The sequence below is a fragment of the Arvicola amphibius genome, chromosome 12 (genome assembly GCF_903992535.2).
Source record: "Arvicola amphibius chromosome 12, mArvAmp1.2, whole genome shotgun sequence".
NCBI lineage: Eukaryota > Metazoa > Chordata > Mammalia > Rodentia > Cricetidae > Arvicola > Arvicola amphibius.
The window spans coordinates 50,220,786-50,245,181 of NC_052058.2; the positions used below are offsets into that span (position 1 = coordinate 50,220,786).

The following is a 24,396-nucleotide window of genomic DNA, read 5'->3' on the forward strand; positions in this document are numbered from 1 at the left end:
GTAATAGACTGATTGCATTTGTTCCTACATGGTATAAGCATTAACATAAACATTTGGCCACAGGAAATAAAAAAAAAGGGAACTTTTGAGCTTCACAGAAAATGGATGAATGAATGCCCAGGAACCCAAATGCAGTCTCTCTGTAATGCTGTGCTATGAATTAGGAACCAGAAGGATTCTGGGACACTATTTCCTATTCCAATGATTGGGTTCTGAAAAAGACTCCTAGTGTGAGATTTGAAATTCTGTTTTTGAGTAGCCTACTGCAGAACATGTGAAGAACAAGTTTTGGAAACCCCCAAGAGGAAGCCATACAATTCCCTCCAAGCAGGCCTTAGTCTCCCTCCAGGAGAAAATCATGTGCTCTGACCAGGTGCAGTTTCCAAGAGCTCCCTCGCCTATACCTTCTCCACGAAGTTCATTCTCTGCTTAGAATAATGAAGTAACAGACACAACAGGCCTGGCCCTCTGACACTTAATGTGATCTGCATCTCAGTGCCCTTCAATGTGCTGCTAATTATCCAAATGTGGTGTGTTAAGCACCATTTATATATGAATTATCTTTTAATGACCTCCTTGTTGAAAGTCTAAAGCTTTGCCTGGGATTCTAGTCAAAGTTTCACATGAAAAAGAGTTCTAATATTAAGCAAGGACTCATAAAGCCTCTGAAAAAATTCTATACAGAATCTTTGACAGAAGAAGAGAAAAGAACAGCACACATCCCCGCCAGTGTGTTTTCTCATTAGAGTTTTACAATGATTATTTTACGGTGGATGCAAATTCTTCTCAGTTATGTAGGTGATTATGAACCCATGAAGAATTAGTGTCTCCTTAATGAGAGAGCCAAAGAATGTATGTATTAAAAGTCCTTTAACCCCTCGTGGAAAAAGGGAAAGCTTTCATTAGCACTGATGTCTTAGGTTTAGAAAGCATGTTTCTTTGGAAAATATGCAAAGCACACCCAAGATGTCTTCTCTTAGTTGGCCTTTCATCTCCCTTCTGAGGGGGAGGAGGACAAAGGCTGCCATCTCTTTTTTGAGAAGTGTGGGCTCCCCTAAAGGACAGAAATGACTTGGCCATGGTTGCCCCATGAGTCAGACACTAAACTCAGGGCCTCACCCACATGGTTTAATTGGAGAGCAGGGGAGATTTTATTCAGTATAAAAATAGTTTTCCTAAATGATCTGTGGTTGCAAGGCCAGATTTATCACCGTTAGACTCATGCATGAACTTTTTAGGAACCAGTTAAGGAAGCGTGCGTGTCCTTGACAGAGGGCCCATGCTGTCATCAGAATCTTAAGAACAGTTGGGGATGAGTGATATGTGGGTAGGATGTATCAGGAATCCTACTGTCTAATCCACTTCCCATGAGTTCAAATCTAAGCATCGTTGACCATCTTTGTATATTGTCTTAGGTAGCATACCAAGGTCAAAATAAGAGAGTCACATGGAGACTACAAAGACCAAGTCAGTCTTCTAAAAGGGCATATTGGGCAAGGCGATTACCGTTGTGTGGAGAGAACCCAGCACCAACTAAGTGCCGTTTGTGCAATCCCTTCAAGAAAGATAAAATGAGGGTCAGAGATCTCTGTTCCAGTGTGGCATTCATGTTCCGAAAAGAAGCGCTAGGGAGCTGGAAAGGATGTTTTAGCAGTTAACAGCAATATGAGGGTCAGAGTTGAAATCCCTAGAATTTACTTAATTTGGAGGGTTTCCTGAGTATCTACTATCCTAGTAGAGTGGAGACATGTTCATTAGGACTTACTAGCTTCCAGTATAGCTGAAAAATGGAAAGCTCCAGACTCAGAAAGAAATCCTGCTTCAAGGGACATGAATGCATGCACAAACACACATGAAAATTAAGAAAAATATTTTTATAAAGGTCTTCTCCATTTTGAGTAGATCATTTACCCAGTAAGCAAAAGGTCCCCAATTCAATCCCTGAGACCTGGAGACACCCCCACAACACACGCACCTTGACATTTCTACTTGAGATATTTTACTATACAATGAAAGGAATATTTACCAGTAAGTAATACACAGACCTCATTATGAAATAGGAGATAAAATGAGCATAATGAAGATTACTGTGTAATTTTCTTGTAACATTGCTGTGCTTTTACTGTAGCCTTCTGATGGTTATACCAGTTGAAAAGTTAAAACACATTAATTCAACTTTAGATTCACATATAATATAGACGCACTTTCCTCCTTATTGACAAACATATTAAGTTCTTATTGAAAAAGAGGGCTCTTGATATGCACTACATATGTGGATTTAAAAATAATAGATTAGGGGCTGGAGAGATGGCTCAGGGGTTAAGAGCATTGCCTGCTCTTCCAAAGGTCCTGAGTTCAATTCCCAGCAACCACATGGTGGCTCACAACCATCTGTAATGAGGTCTGGTGCCCTCTTCCGGCCTTCAGGCATATACACAGACAGAATATTGTATATATAATAAATCAATAAATATTTTAAAAAAAATAATAATAGATTAGTAACTTTCTAAGACCCAACAGCTACCTGGGTAGTGTTTCTAAGTCTGAATTACTAGGTGTGAATTTATCAACTGGCAACTTGTGAATGAGAGCCAACTCCTTTCTTCTTAGAGATTTCCCTCATGGCAATAGAATCCTTGAAATCCTCAGGGAACAAATTGGGGATAAAAGTCAGAAAGCACAGCGCCTTGTTTTCCACGCTCTGAGCAGACCCAAGAAGAAAGACTGAATTTAATCAAAAAAGATTTTATTGATGAAGGTATCTCTCCTTCAGGCTAAACTTTGGCCCCTGCATGCTAATAAACCATCTTGTTTCTCAGAAGTAGCCTTCTGCACAGAACCCTGGGAGGGACCGTGATGGAATACATCTTGGGAGAGGGACTCTCAGACGATCAATCAGATCGTCTCCACCATCCCAGTCTCTGAGTTAGGAGGTGTTTGTCTGGGTTTAGGCTGCCTGCGGTTTCATTCTTGGGCAGTCACCCGATGCCTCTGAATGCAGCTTCTACTGCAAAATGCAGCTCTCTTGCCGGCTCCTGCCAGCTGAGCCCTCCCCGGCTATCCACACCCTGGTGCTCTCTGCCTATCTTTTCTGGCCATGTGGATGTTGGACCGGCCAGGTATGAAGATGAGCAGTCTGCAGCCTCCAGATTTTATGACTGCTAATTAGCACCCTGTTTGTGCCCTTTTAATCTGTTATTATAATAGGGCACCATGACACATAGTTTTTTTCTTCCGGCTTTCTGTCTGTGGCAGCCAGAGGGGGCTGTATTTTGTACCTTCTCATTACCAGCAAGCTTGAGAGATATCATTAAAGGAGTATTTAAAAGGGCAGGCTGCATCCTGCTGTTTGCAACCTTGTCCCCCTTCTGCAAATGAGTTCCTGTTTCCATTGTGGCTGCAAACAGAGTTCTTCCCTAAAGAGGATTTTCAGAATCTGCAGCACGGAGCAGGAGACTGGAGAGTATCTGGAGAGAGTGAGTGGTGTCCCCCTTCTGCAAATGAGTTCCTGTTTCCATTGTGGCTGCAGAGTTCTTCCCTAAAGAGGATTTTCCGAATCTGCAGCATGGAGCAGGAGACTGGAGAGTATCTGGAGAGAGTGAGAGGAGAGTGAATGGGTTGGGATTCTGGATCCTCCGTTTATGACCAGAGCATCGTCGATCAATGTTTTCCTTACTTTCTTTTTCTGTCTTGTCTTTTGTTCCCGGCCTCCCTTTCACTCAGCCCTGGCTTCGGCTAGAGGTTATTTCCCAGGCTCGCTGTCCATATCTCTGAGCTCAGGTAGGTCAGAGGCCATATCTGCCTCACATTCAGGAAAGCCTGCAGAACATTTTCCGACAGGTAGTTAGTGTTCAGTACTTATTCCGATGCTATGTCCCCAGTCTGTGAGGAGAGTTGGTCCCAGCTACTGAGAGTGGTGTTGTCCTCTGCTGAGAACGGACATTGCCTTTTTCCTTTTTATTTTTTTCCCAAATGGCCACTATAGAGGAGTTTGTGTTTTCAAGTCACCATGCCACACATATGTAAGGATATGGACGTAATGGTAAAAATAAAATACTGCAGGTTCCCCGAGTGGCTGCAGCTGACAGTAGGTCCCGAGAGCAGATAGTCCCAGGCAATGATGGCGCAGTTCCCAAAGTGGCTGCAGCAGGCCACAAGTCCCAGGCACGGAACTTCATGGTGGGTGAGAGCCCTCGATGGGGCAGCCCATCCTACAAGGAGAGACAGATGGATGGGCACACTATGAGACCATGCTGCAGGTCTCCAAAGGTGGCTGGTCCACGTGGTGGGCAAGAGACAGAGACATGGATAGGCACACCATGCAGAGTGAGATTGTATATTTATTTAGTGGGTTACGGAGGTGAAAGGGAGAAGAGAAGAGAGAGAGAGAGAGAGACAGAGACATAGAGAAAGAGAGAGGGGAACAGAAGGGGGAAGGGGAGAAATGAGGACAAGGGAAAGACAGAAGCTGCCTCTTTAAGAGGAAGCTGGAAAAGGAAGGGACTCAGGTTGGAAGCTGAGGATCATCTTGCCTTGGCAGACAGGGGAGGGAGTGGGCATGGCTTGTCTTTTAAAGAGACAGGATGGATCATTACAATGGAGGCCTTCACTTTGTTGCCATTTTCATTTGTTTGGCAATATGATATGCAACCTCAGAAGCACAGGGAGCTCTGGGAGGCTGTAGCATTTAGAGATAGAAAGAGTAGCCAGGCCTTGCCTGATGGGATTGCTTCTGATGACATTCCTACCCTTACAAGCGAATGCCTGGCACTGGCTTCTTTTAGGATATAAGTTCTAAAAATCACAAACAAAGATAGCAAGGTGCTCTTGACCAAGGTCTACCTCCCTACTGATATTAATTCTGTGTGCTCTTAGAAATTCCATAGGTACCATGACAGGTGCCTACAATTACCAATAGAAAGCTGATTTCTCTTCCTTGCTTGCTTGCTTCCTTCCTTCCTCCCTTCCTTCCTCCCTTCCTTCCTCCCTTCCTTCCTCCTTCCCTTCCTCCCTCCCTTCCTCCCTTCCCCCCCCCCCCCCCCCTCCTTTTTTCCTTTTTTCTTTTTTTTTTTTTTTTTGGAAAATGAATGGAAAGCTCATGTCCTTCATACATACCAGACTCCCTTGAAGGGAAATCTAAGAAAAAACATACCTATGGTTGACATTCCAGGCATATGTATTTGGGGACTGATGTAGGTGTGTCTTCTGTCTATCTGATGATTACGTTGGTTAATTAATAAAGAAACTGCTTGGCCTGATAGGTTAGAACATAGGTGGGTGGAGTAGACAGAACAGAATGCTGGGAAGAGGGAAGTGAGGCAGATGCCTCAGGCAATCGCCATGACTCTCCTCTCCGAGATGGATGCAGGCTAGAATCTTCTGGTAAGCCACCCCTCGTGGTGCTACACAGATTAGTAAAATTGGGTTAATCAAGATGTGAGAATTAGACAATAAGAGGCTGGAACTAATGGGCCAGGCAGTGTTTAAATGAATACAGTTTGTGTGTTGTTATTTTGGGTGGGGTGTAAAGCTAGCCATGTGGGATCCAGGCGGGATGAAAAGCAGGCCTGCTTGCCTCAACACTACAGGGGACCAAGGAGGGAAACTTGAATAAAGGTTCAACGTAACAAAGCTTTGCTATGAAGATGCAGGACGAGAGGCCAGATCTTAAAATATAATCACCAAACAGCAGTCTACAAAATGCAAATCCTGTGGTGTGCAGCTGCTAGCCTCCTGGTTCAGCCATGGGTACTCAGAATAGCCTGATGTAAACCACACCAGAAATGTCTATATCCAAGGGCCCAGCTATCATGTAGTTTCTAGAAGTCTTTTGGGGCTGTCTCAGGGGGTATTTTTCTTCCTGAGGTCATTTCATCCTTGAGTCTCTTGAGCAGAGAGGGTGCATGATGCCTGCCCACTCTCAGAATCTCTCAGTGATAGGTACATTAGCAGTGTTTGAGGTTAAATCAAGGCTTAAGGAAGCTGAGAGGTGAGCGGCTGAATCCAGTGTGCATCCTATGTCGTCTTGTGAGCATCTTTAACAAATAGACCTGGGGAGCCTCCAAATAATCCCAACAGCCAACTGGGGAGCTTTCCCATGGGACAGAAGAGCAGGGAGACAGTTAGCCAGTCTGTTTCAGAATTCTGATTCTATTTTGTTGTAATTATGTTTTGTGGAAATATGTTTAATTTTCTGAAAAATACAACCATGTAATATTTGGCTCTCAAGGCTCTTTTTCTCTCTGTCTCTGTCTCTGTCTCTGTCTTTCTCTCTCTCTCTCTCAGTGTGTGTGTGTGTGTGTGTGTGTGTGTGTGTGTCCTGAAAATTGAATGGGTTCCAATCCTAAGCCTTTTGGATATCATCAAATAATATCCAGAAACTTTTAATATCATCATGAACCAGAACTATCGCAGAGCTGTCCCAATATTCATCTTACTACATTTTCTGTTTCCTATTTTCTAGTGCTTACTGTAGCTACATTTGGGAAGTCTACTGACTGTCTATTAGTGTTGATTTTTCTTATCTTCTCATTGCTTGTGGGGATCTACCTTCTGGCCCATAGTGCAACTTCACTATCCCTCACCATAAGAGAGAGAAAACATGGACTCAGAACTTTCCCAGCAGAGTTTGGTGGTTTGATATTTCAATCAAATTCAAGCAACATTAGCAATGTGAAATGACTTTTTTGAACCTTAATGATCGTTCAACAATGCCCCCTCAATTTCTGCTTTAAATCATAATAAAGTCTCTAGGAAAGTTGTGTGATAATGGCTTTGTTATATTTATCGCTAAAGGAGAGTGGGTGATGCTGCCAAACATCACTTGTATATACTCACAAAGATCCATCTGCCTCTGCCTCCCAAGTGTTGTGTGCCACCACTGCCTAGCTAACCTCTTCTTCTAACTATTTTCTGAATTTGTAAAACTGCACACCATTTTTAGGGTGTGAATGAGCTAAGAACTGTGCCATTCTTAGACTGACAATAGGACAACCCAAGCTAATATGTGACAACTTGGTCAGTGAACTGGGGAGTCAGAGGTCATACATTTGGAGGAATCCACCTCTTGATAAAGCTTGTTTATGTCTCCTCCCAGTGGGATTTGTTAAAATAATCTGAAGTCAGAGATTCTACCGACTCTGCTTGTCAATCTTTTTTGTACTCTGTGTTGTGAGGGTGTGAGTTATCTCCTTGACTGAGACAATGGAATGGCAGGGAAACTAGATTCCATTGCCAAGTCTGCATTTTTCCTGTGGGTACCATCTAAGAGGTTTCTTAAAACTCAATTACTGGCTGTTTGATTGTTAGTGGAAGCTGCATGATAATGATCTCTCTTCCTACTCTCTTGTCTGTGGATTTCAGTAGTACATTTTCTCCTTGGATCCACCCAACTGAAGACTTGAATGTCAACATTTCAATAGTCTAGTTCTCAAAACTGATTTCATGAAGCAGGCTAGCTTTAGTCTACACATAGTTTTCTGTACTCTGTCTTCTATAGCTAAATGTTTTTAAGACATGTTAAATCATTTCACAATTTACCAGCTACGATTTTATAATGAATATTGGCTTTAAAAAGATATTAATTGTGAGCATGTCCGTGCTTGGGAATCAGAACTGTTTAACTCAAGCTGTGGACAAGGTAATCGGCTCATGTCTGACACTGTTTACAATTGGGAAAAAGTACAGCGATCATGAAAAAGAAGGTAACCATAGTAGTTCTTCTTAGTAGTTTCAAAGCACCTGATGCCAAATGTCCATCCTTCTCTCCTGTGTTGCCACTATTTAATAACACAAAGATTGCTTCCATCTTACTTGCTGGCAGAAAAACTAGTCCTTTTTATCAACTCAGGAATCATAGGAGGACATGTCTTCTTTATCCTACTCATTTTGACTTTAAATTAATTTTGCATTATGTGTTCATGAGATTTCCCTAGTGAAGACAATAGCCAAGCGCTGATCTTGCAAACGCTGGTGCCCTCTCCTTATTTTAACCTCTTCTTTCCTGACTTCAATTTACTTTGGTCCATGTGTTTACCTCTGTAAGAAAAAGTTATGTACTAAGAAAATAAGGGTAATTTGAAGTGTCAGGTTTATTCTGAACTATATGGCTTCATCAACTGGCTTTGGGAGGTCTTATCTGGAATTTTTAAAATTGGCAATTATACATAAACATTTATATATATATATGTGTGTGTGTGTGTGTGTGTGTGTGTGTGTGTGTGTGTGTATGCGCATCTTTCCCCCAAGGAGCCTCGGTTTCCCTCAATCCACAGATAGGGCTCATGTGATGCCCCAAAGCCAAGAATCACCTCCTGATAGGGGCAGCAGGACACACTTTTGGGGTTTTATTGTTATATTTAAAGTGATAGGGATTGAATAAGGGGCCTTCGGCATGGTAAGCAAAAGTTCATCTGTAGAGCTAAATTCTCAGTCTGGGACCCACTTTCTGCTCTATGCCTGTGGGAAATGATTTTCTCTGATGAACCATTGGACTATGGTCCATTTTTTTCCTTACTTAAGTCTCTTATAAAATTGACTTTTATTGAATTAGTTATTTTTAAAATTGACTTTTATTGAATTATTTTTTAAATTGACTTTCACTAAGTTAGTTCCTTGACAATTTAATGTCTCTTAAAGAATATTTTTATTTCAAAATTCTATTCAATGGATGGATAAATATGAACATATGTAGGCAATGTATGTGTGTGCTTATGTCTGTGTTATATGTGAATGTGTATGATGTGTGTGTGTATATATGGTATATGTGAAAGCATGTATGAATACATTGTGTGTGTATATATGTATGGAGTATGTCTGTGTGTGTATGTATATGTATGTGTGTGCATATATATGTATAAGTGGTGTGCATGGTATGTATGTGTGAATGAATGAGTGTATTTGTTGCAGGGAACCACTTGTTAGTTTTGGCCACCTGGTTAGCTTAGCCTCGAAATAACCACACAGAAATTGGATTAATTAAAACACTGCTTGGCCCATTAGCTCTAGCTTCTTATTGGCTAACTCTTATATTAGTTTAACCCATTTTTATTAATCTGTATATTGCCATGTGGCAGTGACTTACCAGCAAAGATTCTAACCAGCATCTGTCTCAGGTGGAGGATCCATAGTGTCTATCTGACTCTGCCCTTTTTTTTTTTTTTGAGACAGGGTTTCTCTGTAGCTTTGGAGCCTGTCCTGGAACTAGCTCTTGTAGACCAGGCTGGTCTCGAAATCACAGAGATCCGCCTGCCTCTGCCTCCCGAGTGCTGGGATTAAAGGCGTGCACCACCGCCGCCCGGCTTGACTCTGCCCTTCTTTCTCCCAGCATTCAGTTCTGTCTCTCTGCCTACCTAAGTTCTGCCCTATCAATAGGCCAAGGCAGATTTTTTATTCATTAACCAAAAAAAGCAACACATAGAAAGAAGGAGCTCCTACACCATGTATTGGTTATCTGTGTATGTGTAATATACATACATACATACACACACACATGCATATATAGGATCTGTGTTTGGAGTATGAGTGTCTGTATGTGTATTGAATATGCATGTGTGTGGTATATATGTATGTGTGGAGTGTGTATGTGTATGTATCTCTGTCTGTGTATGTGTGTGTGTGTGTGTGTGTGTGAGAGAGAGAGAGAGAGAGGAGAGAGAGAGAGAGAGAGAGAGAGAGAAGAGAGAGAGAGAGAGAGAGAGAGAGAAAAAAGTATGTGATATGAGTAAGGTGTTTGTGTGTGTGGTATGCGTGCATGTGTATGTGTGTATGGTGTGTGCATGTATATTTGTGTATGATGTATATATAGTAAGTATGCATATATTGTGTGTATGTAGTATGTGATGTATGTGCATATATGTGTATGTATGTGGTATTGGTTGTGATGTATATGTGTGTGATGTGTATATAGTAAGTATGCATATATTGTGTGTATGTAGTATGTGATTTATGTGCATATATGTGTATGTATGTGGTATTGGTTGTGATGTATATGTGTGTGTGTGCATGTGTATAGTATGTCTGTATGAGTATAGTGTATAGATGGTATGTGTGTGTGTTGTATGTGTCTGTGTCCTGCCCACATTGTCTTATTCCCTTGAGACAATGTGTCTCACTAAACTTGGAGTTAAGATGACAAAATGCAAGACCCAAATATTCCTCTGTCCCCAACAAGATCCCCCACCTCCACCTCTGAGATTTCAGGCATGTTTGTGCCCAAGCCTCACATTTTTTTATGTGTGTGCTGGGGATTTGAACTCAGATCCTCATGCTTATGCAACAAGCACTTTTACCCACTGAGCCCCCTCTGTAGCCCTGAGAATTTTTTTTTAAATGGAAAACTTATTTAGGGTGATTGATCATACATATGGTCAACAATTTGTACTGGTTTTGAAGCAGCCTCAGTAGAAGCAAGTGTCACTGTGCTGTGTGTTCTTCCTATCATTTCTACCTCCTCTGTGGCCCCTAGAATCACTTAACAATATGGCAGATAAAGAGGTAAGTATTTGTAATTGAGTATCAAATATGTAGTAACATTACTACTAATGACAAATAGTTTTGCATCAAGTACATCTGTTGTTCGAAGGGACTAGATTCGTGGACCTAGCTTTTCATTCATTTGAAGTACTGCTGAAGTATCTGAATTAACAGAAGCAGTGACGTCCCAATGATAGTCTACTGTTTTTGATGCGTAACGGACTGTCATCATTTATATACGGCACCCACTCTTTCCAACTTAGTGTGACACTCTGGAACTAGCTAGAACATACTGTCACTGTTGAAATAAAGATCAGGCCTGAAGAAGATGCTCACTGCTTGAACATTCACACAAACAAGCCATAACTGCTTCTGTCCTTGCCATTGTAATAGCAATAGATAATGGGTCTTGGCAACTCCCCGGTTCTTTATCTCACCCAGATCTCTTTGCTTTGGTAAGCTTATTTAGTCTTCCCCATACTGTCATTCATAACCATTGCTGTCTTCCCATCTGACAGATGAGCGACCTGAGCTGCATAGACATTCAGTTCTTATACAGGATGATACAGCTAGTAAGTTCTATCACTGTGATTCAAGCAAGACAGTCCAACCTCTGAGAACCTGAGATCAGAGCTGCCTGGAACTGCTGCTGTCTGACAGAGAACGTGCATGCTTTAGAAACAAGATTGTTCCAGACAGATGTGATTCTTTCTGCCCTGAGAGAAAAGGTTGCGGTTGAGAGCGAAGGGCCTGGAGGCTGCATGAAACAGATAGAGAATAAAGAATCTTCCAGATGAACTAAGTTGGAAGAATAGAACATAGAGCTCTCTGACAGGTAGAAAAATGTGTAAAAGGTTTCTAACAGTCTAGCAATAATGGAAATAGGACTACTAGCCAAAGAACAGTGAGTAAAAAGAGAGAAGAGGCTGGAGACTAAGGTGGCTCCAAGTGACTCTCCATCCTAGAGCCCATGTGAGCAGTGCAGAGAGAGACCACTCCAGCAACTGAACCACTCGCCCCTGTCTTTGTGATCAGACAGCACTGTCTTGAAGAAGTTTCCTTTCTTTTGTTTGATGTATCTTTTTGTTTCATTTTTACATCAGCTTCTCCTCCTCTCATTGGTCTCATTGGACTTCACTTTGTTGTGGGGGGGAAATTTATTTCATGTCATTGGTTAAATCATTGAATATTTTATTCGTCAAGTCACTGAATTAAAGACTTAGCGTAACCCAGCCCAAATGTTCTTTAAAGCAAACAACTAGACAACAGAAAATCCCTGTGAGAGTCCATTTAACCAGGAGTTAAGGCAGTATTCATTTGCCTTGTATGATGAACAATCTACTTTCAATTTATGAACCCTTCAGTTGATGCTATATTATGGGAATGTTACCAACAATGCCTAATGTAACTATTGGACTTGGAGTATACTTTGTTTTCCACCTCTTTCACTCTGAATATTAAGCTATTTATGTTTTGTTTCAGGCTGTGTTATTTTTGAAGGTACTTTAATTTTGTCATAGTATGCTTCAAACCATTGACGTTTCCAATCTTTTCTTCATCTACCCCATTATGGCAAATGCGGTTGATTAAGGCTTTTTTTTTTTTTTTTAGATCTTTATAAATGGTTTTCTACCTTGCAGACAGTACTGTTAAGACAAATCTATCATATCCCAGAGATCCTACACAGCTTGTTATTTCCGGGTGATTTATTACCCTCACCATGGAAATGTTGTTAGTGAGCGTGGGGGAAGCAGAGGCTGTATGGAGAAATATCAATGTATCCTCATGTTCTGACTTGCAGTGACAGTCAGAGATCCATCTCCCTGACAGTTACCTTGTTAACATTTCGATCACATGGCAAATTTGCCATTTTTCATGGTAACAAGTATAAGTTTGCACAAGTACCGCAGATAGATGGGGAAGATAAACCAGCCTTCTCTCGGTTTCTCTGCGTGATGTAATCAGTAATCTTTGGGAGGAGTGCAATAATTACTCCATGGAAAACTCAGCCCCGTGAAAATGTGTGTGTGTGTGTGTGTGTGTGTGTGTGTGTGTGTGGTATAGAAAGCTCAAATTTTTCTTCATTAGGAATGTGCCCTTCATTTTTTTTTTTCGCTTGCTGACATTTTGATGAACACACTATGCCTACGTGAATTAAGGAAACATAACAAAAGGGTTTGCCATCAGCAGGTCGGGTTTAATCACCACATGAGACGTGAGCAAGGTGGGTGAAGATAACAGCATGCAGAATTACGTGGACCAGAGAATTAACGGTGGCTCTGACTACTTCTCCTTTAACCTCCTAGATTCCCCATGAACCTCTCTGCTCTTAGCATCACTGTCGAGTGATGGACATTCTTCACCAAACACCTCTCAATCTCTGACACTGCAGTACACGGGAGATGATATTGTTGTGGTATTGGTTGGCTCCCACACTGGGCACCCGCTATGTGAAATCTTTAGTTGAAGAACCTTTGAAAGCCTCAAGCTTGGGTGGTTGGTGCTGAAGGGGAGAATGTGTTTGAAAAAACATCTCACATTGGAATCAACCTTTTGTTAGGTTCTGGTGACCATGAAAACTTTTGGTACAATATGCATGGTGGTCTGTTGGAGCACACAGGTCGGTGTCCTTGAAACCAGTGGGCAGCTGCTCAAGGAAGGAAGATAGGACTCTGGGTGGCAGACATAAATTTCTTCTCTTAACTGCTATGTAGTTCTCTGATACGTGTGCCTGGAGCATCCAGTAACATTTGGTTTACAGATGTTTCTTTCAGGTAGCTGTGGTGTGTGTGTGTGTGTGTGTGTTGTGTTTTCACAATTACACCAGTATACAAATTACAGGAGGAAAATTATGCCAAATGTAATCAATTATCCCTTTCATTATAATATACATGTAGATGTATTTGCTTGACTTTTTTATGGAGGGTCTCATGTAGCCCAAGGAGGAGTTAAATTTACTTGAAGTTTGTTTTGAACTCCTGATAATCCTACCTCAGTGTCCTAAAACATGAATTACCATGTCTAATCATTTTATTTTTAAACGCAAAAAAGTTGAAGACTACATTTGTTTTAGTAAGAATATAATTTTGACCTGAAATACAGCTTATTTGTTTATTCATAGTTTTTTGAATCATTGTTTTGCTATGTAGCCCAGGCTAACCTCAAATTTATATTATTCCAACTTTATCCTCTCAGTGGCCAGCCTATGCAACCCCCTCAGCTAACATATCCTTTGTATTTCTTCTTAATTTTAACTGTACACAGTTTCCCGTTAAGAAATTTGGACTAAGAAATTATAATTTTGCTCATCTGACTTTAGCTTTTTAGTGTGTGGTCAAGGCTTTTGCTTTGCCTTCTAACTCACTATTCAAGTGCCCTAGCTCATTTTGGGAATCAGGAGAGACTTCCCTTTCATTTTTCCCGGAAGTTGTCACTCTGATGATGATCGGTGTCCAGTAGGAAATACAGAATGAGTCGTAAGAAATCAGAGAGAAATCTCGTAAACTGGCAGGTGATCTGATCCCTTGAGGTCGTGGGCTCCCAAAACACCTCCAGATCCTTCCTCTTTCACTGCTAACTGCTACTTTTACTATCTGTCGGTATGGTGTTCTCAGGCCTTCTGTTGCCGGTGTCTTTCGTGAGATCCTCTGTGCAGACCCTGAGGGCTTGACTCGTGCTACAAGTTCACCCTGCTGTCCTGTCCCTCTGTGTTCTAGATCATGCCTGCCTACCTTGCTCTTTATGACCACATCTTCCTGTTCCTCAGCTCTTCCCAAACTATTTCTCCCCTCTCGTGTCCTCAGCCCCTCCTAAATCTCAGAGAAAACATTAAACTATCATCTGTTACCTTTTTTGTTGTTATTGTTCAGGGAAACTTGAGGTGATTGCAATTTTCTGAATCAATTAAGTAAAATGGTTTTTTTTAGGCCCTTAACCAAAAAAGAAAGAAATCTTTCTTTAAAGAGCTCAGGTACTCCAGAGAAGGATAGCTTCATGGTTGGTTAACTCATTTACACATACACACATAAATGTAATCATTAAGAATATAATTTATCAAGAAGGTCTTCAGGAGTAGAAAGGGGGCTAAGAGAATTGGGGAAAATATGATCATAATGCATTTTATGTGCATGTATTATGAAACTGTCAAATTAGTAATTTTATTAAAATTTATTAATTAAATTTTATTATAGTTTACCCCTGCATTTTCCCCATATGGGCTTCTTGCTCAAGGTTGGCCTTTTTCATAGTAAAAAAATAACTATTGTGGGATAGACTTTTTTCTCAATTCCCAAATAGAGAAAAAGGATTTTCATGTCTTCCTAAGTGCTGGTCCTGATGCAGAATTCTGTCTGATGGACAGACAGACGCTCTTTGTTTCACACATCTCCTTGCCAGCTGCCAGGTTAGTGACCAGACTGTGCTGTCTGACTGTTCTTATCCATGACCTAGATCAGTCTGGTCCAGATGGGATTAGCTTTCTGCAGACAATAAGAACTGATAGAAAAGGGAATCTCCCTTCAACAAATAGGGGTTAAGCTAGTGAAGAGAGGAGGAGGAAGAGGAGAAGGAAGCAAAGGAGAAAAGAAGCAGGCACACGTCCTGCAAGCAGGTCCACAACTCTGAGTCCCTGTGGAGTAGAGAAATCCCCTGATACTCATGTGGTCCTTCACTTTCTTTAGCTTGGTTACTAGGTAACAGGGGCCTGTTATCCCCACAGGTAAAGGCCTTGAACTCTTTCACTCTTGAAACCTGTTTTTGTGTTTCACATTTATTGATGGGAGAACTTTGGGTATTGTTTTGTTCAGAAGGAGGCCATACCCCCACAGCTCCTCTACAGCTCCCCAGCCTTCCCTCTGCCCAGTGGCAGAACTTTCAGGCTGATGATTCTCCTATTCTGGGCTATTCAGCTTTAAATGACAGGGCAGGTTACTTACCCAAAAAAAAAAAAAAATCCATATTAGGTAATTTCAAGCCTCACACAGTCCACAGTGCTATTTTGAAATAAACAATCTGTTCAAGATGGTAGTTCTGTTTAGGAATGTAGTCAATATATTTTTTACTTTAAAAAATATATTAGTAAAATATATCTAACATGAAATGATTAAATGTAAACGTGTGTGGTTTGGTGCCATGGTACACACTCGTGATGAAAGGGAAGGAATCCTAGTATGTGATCCCTGTTACACCAACATACAGAATTCTTGAACGCACTAAATATGTTTTATTTCTTCTATCCTCCGTCAACCATGATTCTGCTTCCTGTCTGTGTGAATCTGACTGTTCTGGAAGAGCGTATGGAACTGTCTTTCCACTTCATGTGTTGTATCGCTTGGCCAATTGTCCCCTTCAATGTGGAATGCTGTTCCATTGTGCAGGTAGCCCAAATCTTGTTTATCGAATAATCAATTGGTGACACCGTCTTGCTTCTGCTCCTTGGTGATCATGATTATAGCTATGATGAATAGAGGTAAATGGATATCTGATCAAGTCCCTGATTTCAGGTATTTTAGGCTCACGCCCAGAAGTAATTAGCTGAATCATGTGCTAATTCTTCTGAGTTTTGAGGAGGCATCGTGGTTTCCACAGAAGCTGTTACCATTTTACAATCCTACCAATGCATAAGTGCGTAAGTGCTGTTATTTCTCCCCATCTTTGCTGTTCATTTTCTTCTAAACAAAAAAAAAAAAACCTTTTTAGTCATTTGTTTTGTATTTTTCTACCAGCTATCCTTGAATGTGAGTCCTGATTTGCTTTTCCTTCAAAGATTAGCGACCTGTGGAAGCAGACTTTTGAGTACCATCTAATTTTTAAACAAAGTCTTTTATCATCTGAAGTCTCCATATTTAAGTTGCTTGCTAGATGAGAATTTGTTCATTTTTTGCTGTGGAAACCATCATGACCAGAAAAGGTTTTCTAGAATATTTCCTTTTCTGAACAAGGATAGAGTATCCCCCAAGGCCAAAAACAAGAGAAAGAACTTGTAAAAACCCCGCCCCATCCCCAAATTGAGGTGATTCCTGTTTTGTTTTGTTTCCTGTGCTTTTTTGTCTTGTGATACTAACTTCAGCGCCACAGATAAACTCCCGGAATATTTTAAAAATAGCAGCCTGCACTCCCAACTCCAAAGCTACAGTTCCATGTAAGCAAGAGCTTGCACAGACAATAATACTGGACAAGTGATCTCACGTCTTGTGGTGAGACAATGAGCTCGTTCTGTACCAAAACCTGTATACCATTTTTTTAAAAAAAAATAGATTTATTTATTTGGTTTTATGTGTATGAGTTTTGTGTCTGTATATGCATATGCATATGTATATGTGATGGTTTGAATAGGAGTGACTCCCATAGACTTTTGTGTTTGGATGCTGGCCATAAGGAGTAGCAGCACTATTAGGAAATATGGCCTTGTTGGAATAAGCTTAGTTTTGTTGGAGGAAATACATCGCTAGGGCATGGCCTTTGAGGTTTCAAATTCTCAAACCAGGTCTAGTGTGACATTCATGTCCTGCCGCCTTCTGATCTAGATGTAGAACTCTCAGCTCCTTCTCCAGCAACATGTGTGCCGGCACACTGCCGTGCTTCCCGCCATGACAATCATGGACTAAACTTCTGAAACTGTAAGTCAGCCCCAATTAAATGTTCTCTTTTTAAGAGTTGCCATGGCATGGTGTCTCTTCGCAGCTATAGAAAATCTAACTAAGAAAGCGCATGCCTGGTTCCTGTGGAGGTCAGAAGAGGGTATCAGATGCCCTAGAACTGACTTACGGGGGGGAGGGGGGCGCTGTGCACCACCATGTGAATGCTGGGAATGGAACCCATGTCTTCTGCAAGAACAAGGGCCTTTAACCACTAGACAACCTCTTCATCCTCATGGACATCTTTTCCTGACCCTCCATGGCAGTTCAGCCTTTTCCAAGTCAGGTCTCAGATTCCATGCTCGCTTATGGATCCTTCTGCTCTGTGAAGCCTTGAAAATAAGAATCCATATTGTTTCTGAATTCAGACTCAATGCCTGTGTTTTAGGAACTCTGTGAGCCAGGGGGCCACTCATCCCAATTAGTCACTTGAAAGAACTAAATCGATAGTGAATGTATTAAGTAGAATTTTTTCAGTGTGCCCACACTGATTGGGAAGAGGAAAACTGAGATCTAGAATGGCCCCTCAAGTCTGCCTTAGTCTGGGTTTTTAATGTGAGAAGTATGATTTAAATCAAGGGGAAGAGCTTTGCATGACCATGTGGTCCTGATCAAGGCCCATCCCCGAATGCCCATCATTGTCTTGGCTCCGGTTGCTCCTACAAAGGTGGACTAGCAAGTTATGAATGTTTCTCCCATGGAGAAAATTCCTTCTCTGGCTTTCCCTAAGGCAGCCTTTCCTGAATAAACTTGAATTTCTCAGGGTATCTTATTTCAGTAGTCTCATGGTCAAAAGAAGGGATACAAGTGTTTTTCTTTAGACTATGCTTATCCTTGCCATGCTGGTCAAAATATGACAATTTCATGGAAAGCCAAAGCCACACCACTCACCTGTGCCTCTGCAAAGTAACTAAGTAGAGTTATTTCTTCCAGAAGCCCCTCCTGAAAGGCAGTGTGTTTGAATGACTGACCTATGTTTTATTTCTGTTTTCTCACCCTGGGATGGAGGAAACTGTAATTTAGAATCTATACAATTCTTGTAGTAAAAATATTTTTCATCAAAGAGAACTGTTTGGCATCCTAAGGGTATATCTACTTTAGAGAAACGCTGATATTTATGGTAATAATATGATTTCTTGTGGATGACATCTGAGTGTAGCACCAAGGGTGAGATGTGAATCCTTGTCACATGCCATCTTTCCACGTAAATCTGTCCCCAAACTGCTCCTCATCTCTCGTTAAAGCCATTAAGCTTCCTGGTAATTATAAGTCAAAGCATACATAGCTGTCTCTAAAACACATTGTTGTTATGGTTGTTGATTTCTCATAAAGTTGAACCATCCTTCTATAGCAATTGAAGGTAAGAAAATAGGAACACGGTTATTTGAAAGTCTTCCCCCTCACCGCAAAGGATGGGCTGTAAATCACAGGATGTTTCCCCTATTCCCTGAGCAAAGATAATAGGCCCAGAAAGAGTCCTGGCATCAGAAGTTTCCCGATGGCCCCAGTGAGAGCTCAATGGCCCCTGTCCCTCCTCACCTTGCCTAGCGATGATGAAAAGGCGGGTCAGCAGCTGCTTTCCTGGGAGATACAGCTCGGAAAGTAAACAGAAAGGAGTAGTTAAGGGAAGCAGCTGACACCTCTAGCAAGCACCTCAGAGGTCAATGAGAATGCAGATTGCTTTCCCTCGGGCCATCCTGACAGTGACAGAGGGGGGAAGCATCCTGAATCATAGTCTGAATTATTGTTCCCTAGAAGCAATTCTGAGGCCACTTCAGATATGGTTATCAGCACCGAACAAAGCTTTCTTCTCTCCTCAGGACCTGAAGCAAATGAGGAGGGTATCTGTTCACACACACACATACACACACACACTACACACACAAATATACATACCACACATCTACACACATACATACACACACCACATACATACACACCCACACAAATATACATACCACATGTCTACACACATACATATACATTCACACATATCTAAACACACACACACACACCATCTCTAAAGGAAACAAAAGGATATTCTTAGGACAGGCCTTGCTAATAAGGGTATTTGCACCGTGTAGGTCCCTCCTTCCTCGCTACCATGCCTCTCCACTTCACAGGATCACTCCTCTGAGCGTGCAAGTCAGGCTTCCTTGAGTGTGACTGATGTGGCCTTTGTCACTGCCCCAGAGAACCAGCAGCAGCATACCCAGGAACAGCTCTTATCCTCACACGACGACTTTGTGGCTCTTGTGGTCCTTTTCATCTGTCGGGGATCATAGTTTTCATTTTATCCCTGATATCAGAGTACTCATTAAGACTGCACTAAAGGAAAAATAGAAGAAAAGAAGGATAGACAGAGATAACAGATAAAAAATGCCTAGCTTTGTGACAGGCTGACAAAAATGAAGGTTTTGTGTCTCTCGGTCAGTCCATCAGGCTATTGAAACAATTCCCAAAGCAGTGGTAATTTTCCTAGGGATCTCATCCATCAGGCTATTGAAACAATTCCCAAAGCAGTGGGAATTTTCCTAGGGATCTCATTCAGGGAGAGGGAAAAGACAACAGCCACAGGGGAATCTTGTCTCCCCAGAAAGAGATTCCATGGGTTTCAAACAACTTGTCAGACTTACAAGTGAGACTGAGCCCAGACAAGGGTGGGCCAGCGTGAGTAGCTTTTCTGGGGACTTTCGATGTGCAATCTTTGATTTTCTGTTTAAACTCTAGTCTCATTCAGGACTTAGGGGTTCTCTGGGTCCCTCTAACCCTCTTTCCAGTGTGGTCACATGGACGAAATCTATCTTTTCTGCTCCCCACTTTTAATTTGCTTCTCATTGAAAGCGAGTGTCTGGGCCTGACACAGGGCCAAGGTCGGGACCCTGAAGTTTGATGACAGCTTCTTTAGTCGTTGAGCTAACTAGCTCTGCTGATCGCTTCCTTTAAACCTTGTTGTCCTCACCTGTGACATAGGGACGAGAATTATCTTCCAGGTGAGACAGGAGGGCTAACCCAGTTCATGCAGAACTAGTGATGATCCCTGCTCAGCGCTTGGTACACAGAAGCAGGTGGTGTTCATAAGTGAGGGGAATGTGCTTGGTGGCCTCAACCTCCCAAACGTACAAACCTACAAACCTGTCGAGATCAGACCCAGACACAGAAGGAACAAATTTTTTCCTCCTCCTTTCTTCTTTTGTCTTTCCCATCTTGGTTTACGGAACTAGGGTTAATTAGCCACGAAGCGGCTTAGAACTTCTACTTCTTCTAGACTCAGAAACACTAAGGTGATCAGATAGACGAGGCAGAAAGAACACCGGAGGACCTGTATTCTGGCTTTCTGAATGCTCTTAAGTTGAGCGACCAAGCTTCCATCCACTGTTGATTGGTGTTGGGAGTAAAGGTAACGGTGGTTTGAAGTTCTCTGTAGCTAGAAATGCACGGTGAGCTTTGTAGGACTTGGGGACAGAAGCTGACTTTCAATAAGGCCTTATTAAGGGCAGGTGGACTGATCTAGCACCACATACCTGTTTTCTATAACAAAGACTCCTTGGTACAGTTTTCCCTTCATGAACCTTGATACGGAGCAGTAGCGTGTCCCCTGTATTCCTCTTTACCATTCTGAAACACCGCGGCCGGGCGCATAGAGGAAGCAATTATTTTCTGTGTGAGAAGGACATGATACTGGCCTCCTTTGTTTATAACGAGTATCCTGTGAATCGAAAACAGAATAACATTAATTTCCTTGCTTTGGAATGCAGAGAGCATGTTTGTGGAGGTTCTGCAATACAGTAAGAGACATGGTCGCTCCGGGAGCATACTGACCCTTTGAGAACACGTCACTTTGAAAGTATTGAAATTCACACATGTGGTAGGGCTGCCTTCAGGTTTTATAGAGTTAAAGCACAAAGAAAGGATACTTAACGCTTTCCTCAGCAGTTCACCATCTACACCTAAACAAATGTTAGCTCAAAGTGGAGGTTTAAGGTCAATACTGGAACCTGTTCTGCGCATGGTCGTGGCCCTCACCTCTCTGCTGGACTCTATTTATTTAAGAAGTTGTTGTATTTAAACACTGTCTGCCCACCCAACAGTCTGATTGCAGGGTGTTTCATGAGTACACAGTACAGGGGGAAAAAATGGTGGGGTTTTGTCTATAGATTTAGAGTCTAGGGAGTGTGTATTACATGTCTGATTCTAAATTCTGAACCAGTTTTGGGTTACACTTGGTTTTCTAATACATGAGGCCTACCAGAAAGGACAGATGATTCCACAGTTTCACAGAGGGGAGGATGAGAAAAGATGTTGACAAAACACAACAAATTACTTGAAAGCAAATGAGGTTGCTATCTCAGTGAAGGGTTTAAGATCAGGACCCTGAACCCTGCCTGTGGTGTCAGAATGTGTGGACGAAGAGAACTTAAAAGGAAGGTCATTTCTTTCTTCAGAATTCATTTCTAAATTCTGTGTTCTGGTCAACTCCTTTCACCGTCATGTTAATTGAAAATTAACATGGTTATTATTGAAGTTATCACACACTGCTTCAACAGCTTAGGCACTCCCCATGTTAGATTCAAGTAGCGAATATCTAAATTTTAGTGCAAGAAGGACAGACAGCATAAAGGCGTTCTAAATACCACTGAAGGCACATTCTCTTAGTAGGGCTGAGAGTAAATATTCTGACTATTAAGATAATTGGAGCTCCAAATTCTTCCATACATTTCTCAGATGGTATAATTTGCAGTCTTTGAACTAGCTAGATGCTGCCTCCATGGCAAGACTGTAAGCAGAAAATAAACGCCGTCTCTGCTTTAATGCTTACATACCTCTTAGTCGTCCTAAGATGTAGTGGGGAGCTGTAGGCTGCTTCCCACCTCCCGGCTCTCGACCTCTTGGCTAGCTTTACCCCAAAATAACAACACACAAACTGTATTCATTTAAACACTGCCTGACCCATTAGTTTCAGCCTTTTATTAGCTAATTCTCTTGCTTTAACCCATATCTAATAATCTATGTAACACCACAAAGTGGTGTCTTACCAGGAAAGATTCAGCATGTCTGACCTGGTGGCTGGCTTCATCGCATTCTCTAGGAAGTTATTAGGTAACATTCTCTAGGAAGTTATTCTCCCTCAACTGAAATGTTATAATGTAATTCTAACTGCCCTATCAGTTACTTTTAGATTTATCTGCCCTGAGTAGTGACCATGGACTTCTTTCCCATTTCTTTATTTTGCTATTTTTGGCCTACCTGCCTAGGCCGTAGATCCTGTCTCCTATAACCATACTATAACCTACCTAGGTAGTGTTGTTGTTTGTTTGTTTGTTTAAAAAAAAAAGGAGTATCACAATCTGCATCTTATTTAGAAAATGATAGATTCCAAAAGGTACTTGAAATCCCCAGATGGGAGGATGGGAGGGTTGTGAGCTCATTTTACCACATGGCTGAATTCACCTGGGGCAGAAAACAACTGTGTTGTTTGCTGCTATCTTGACTGGGGAACCTCAAGATGGCAGCAACCATGCGACCTGGCCATCTTCTTTGACAATTATATCATAATGCAGGCAAATACCATGTTACTTCACAACTGTTTTGGTTAAGGTCACCACATTGCACAATCCAAAGTGGTAGAGCCATGGATGCCATGGTCTCAGTGCCATCCTAGGGGGATCACTACATTCATGGGGATCCCGGCATCATATGGGGATCCCGGCATCCTATGTGGATCACTGCATCCTATGGGGATCACTACAGCCTATGGGGATCACTACAGCCTATGGGGATCACCATAACCTATGTGGATCACTGCATCCTAGGGGGATCCCTGAATTCATGGGGAATCCTGCATCCTATGGGGATCACTGCACCCCTTTTATATTCAAAGAGAAAACATCCAACCTCCATGCTGTTTGTTCTTTTTGGTAATTTTAATGAAGTTTTGTTAATATAGCTTTGTTTTGAGACCATTTTAGATTGGGTCCTAAGGAGAATCTAAAGTTTGCCTGGCCACAAGCCTCCAACACTGGCATAGGAGCACAGGGAGCTAACACATTAAGATTCATATATCCCAAAAGAGACGCAAGGATAAATTGCCAAGTGCTAGACAAGCAGCTGCCAGTGAGAAGCTGCTACAGTAGGCTCTTCCGGGTCTCAGTGCCTGCTATTTCCAACTGGTATTGCCAGGCCAGTTTTTATATAGCTGAAAGATAAAATGTTCTCCCCCAACTCAATATGTATTATTCCATATGTGTCTGCTTTTGTATCTGCCCAATCTAACACTGTGTCTGTCTACTTTTTAAGTTTATCTTTCTGAATGATGATTATAAAAATATAATCCTGACAAACAATAATCCCCAGATCTTAGTTTATTTTAAAATATATCTTCAGTTTGATTTTATATATATATATATATATATATATATATATATATATATATATAGACTGTTCTCTGTGATTATTGTTTGATTTTTTTTTACATAATGTGCTTAGGCCAAATTGACTTATAAGTAATTGGTTGGGTAAACTAAAGTTGAAAACTTGGCCCAACTTCATTTTGTTCATAGTAAAACTAAAAACAGAAGAAAGAGGAAGAATGAAAATGGAAAAGAATAGTAAAAATGACTAATGGCCCTGAATCTTTTTCAAATACTTAGGGTATCCTTTTAAATGTAAACATTTTAAATCTGCTTTTAAGGACAAGACATGCATAATCATACAATTCTGGTCCAAACATTATCTCCTCAATCCTTACCCCAGTTCTGGTTCTACAGTACTATATTTTGTTCTTAAAAAGATAGTAGCTGGGCAGCTGTGCGTAGCTGCCAGCCCAGTGGGCTGGTGTAGCCGCGCGGAGACTCGCAAAACACGTGTGACCAGGGCGGCAGGTGAGCACACGTGAACAGGCGGTGCAGCGGCAGGTTAATGGCACAGACATAGAAAATAGACATAAAGCTTTATTAAAGGAGAGAGGGAGAGGGACAGGGAGACGGAGAGGAAGAGAGAGGGGGAGAGAGAGAGAGAGAGAGAGAGAGAGAGAGAGAGAGAGAGAGAGAGAGAGAGAGAAACAGAGAAGGGGGAAGAGAGGCAGAAGCGAAGCTGCCTCTCCGAGAGGAAGATGTAAAAGAGAGAGAGCTCAGGCCGGAAGCTGAAGATCAGCCTGCCTCAGTGGATGGGGAGGGAATGGGCGTGGCTTGTCTCTTAAAGGGACAGGGACCAAAACCATAACATTCCCAGGTCTTCCTTATAATAAAAAGCAGATTAGACACCGCAGTTTGAAGGAATTGGGGTGGCG

At 41.7% G+C, this 24,396-nt stretch overlaps 1 protein-coding gene across 3 annotated transcripts in view; it reads left to right on the plus strand.

The window, feature by feature from the left end:
• The window catches only part of Fhit (fragile histidine triad diadenosine triphosphatase), a 1,447,725-nt gene that overhangs the window by 1,279,612 nt on the left and 143,717 nt on the right, over positions 1-24,396 (plus strand). The gene's annotated exons all lie outside the window — the stretch shown is intronic.